The sequence below is a fragment of the Charadrius vociferus genome, unplaced genomic scaffold (genome assembly GCF_000708025.1).
Source record: "Charadrius vociferus isolate BGI_N301 unplaced genomic scaffold, ASM70802v2 scaffold266, whole genome shotgun sequence".
Classification (NCBI taxonomy): domain Eukaryota; kingdom Metazoa; phylum Chordata; class Aves; order Charadriiformes; family Charadriidae; genus Charadrius; species Charadrius vociferus.
The window spans coordinates 2,582,161-2,583,479 of NW_009649114.1; the positions used below are offsets into that span (position 1 = coordinate 2,582,161).

Genomic DNA, 1,319 nt, shown 5'->3' on the forward strand with positions numbered 1-1,319 from the left:
AAACCCAAACCCGGCCTGTGTCGCCGTGACCAACTGACCCATTTGGCCTCGATTTTTAAGTATTTTTCCCTCCTTGTTCAACTTCAGCCCAGGCAGCAGCCTCGCCGGGACAATCGAGTACCACCCCCCCACGAGGGGCAGCGACACTTGGCAAGGGGGATGATGGTGTCTTACCTGCACAGCACAGCGTGGCATGGCACAAGGTGGCACGGCACAACGTGGCATGGCATGGCATGGCATGGCGTGGTTGGTGGTCCCATGGCAGCAGGAGCACCCAGGCCACCCGGCTTCCACAGCCTCGCGCCAACCCCAGCCCTGCAGCCAAGAATTTGCGTCATTTCTTTCTCTCCTTTGGGGAAGTCGTGTCCCTGGGGCAGATGGAGCAGCTCGTGGGGCCCGGAGGAGCGGACAGTGCTGCAGTGGGGCCAGGGTTTGTCCCATGGCTGCAGGAGTAGGGCAGGGAGGTGGTGACAGGCGCACCAGGACCTCGATCTGTTCCCCAGAGCGAAGGACGGGGATTCCTCTCGCGTTTCCTCTCCACAGGATCCAAAGCAGGAGCACCCTGGGGCTGTCAGTGAGCTGTGCCATGTCCCCAGGGCCAAAGGAGCCCTGCAGCCTCCGCGTCCCGTGCCTGCAGCTGGGAACAGGACCGGGATGCAGGCACGGGGATGGGGGACATGGCAGCGCTGCAAGCGGCTGTCCCCTGGGAGCGCCCCATGGAGGACATGATGGGGCAGCTATTGGTCAGAAATGAAGAAAGACCTTTATTTACAGTAACAAATGAAAGGGACAAAAAAATAAAATACTGTGACACTTCCCTCCCCGTCTCCCCAGCCCTTCAACGGGGACTTTCCTACCCTCACCCCGCCACGCACCCTTGTTCCCGGGGTGGTGGGATGGGGCCAACATTTGGATCCAACAAATTTGGCCAACATTGGTGGCTGGGGATCATTTGGCACCAACCAAGTCACGCTGCCCCACTGCCCCCCCAGACTCACATGGGGTCGGTAACAGTTTGGTACGGCCCCGGGCTCTCCCCAGCCCGGAGAGCTGCCCCGGTCCCCGGCTGCAACCCCACTGCGGGGACCGGTGACGGAAAAGCTTCTTCCCGGCCGGCATGGCAGGGATGGGGACAGGCTGCGTGTATTGCACTTGGCTGCCGATCTCAGCACCGAGGAGGGGAAGGGGCTGGCAGGATGTGTCCCACAGCACAGGACCCCGCAGCCCGGCTAAAGGCTTCGGCATCTCCCCTGTCTCCGGCAGGGAACAAAGATCTGTGCTTTGCCCAGCCTTGCGGGTGTTCCGGGGGCGGGGGCGAA

The 1,319-nt window shown here is 62.0% G+C and overlaps 1 protein-coding gene across 1 annotated transcript in view; it reads right to left on the reverse strand.

Annotated features, from left to right (window-relative positions):
• The window catches only part of MDFI (MyoD family inhibitor), an 18,947-nt gene that overhangs the window by 4,534 nt on the left and 13,094 nt on the right, over positions 1-1,319 (reverse strand). The gene's annotated exons all lie outside the window — the stretch shown is intronic.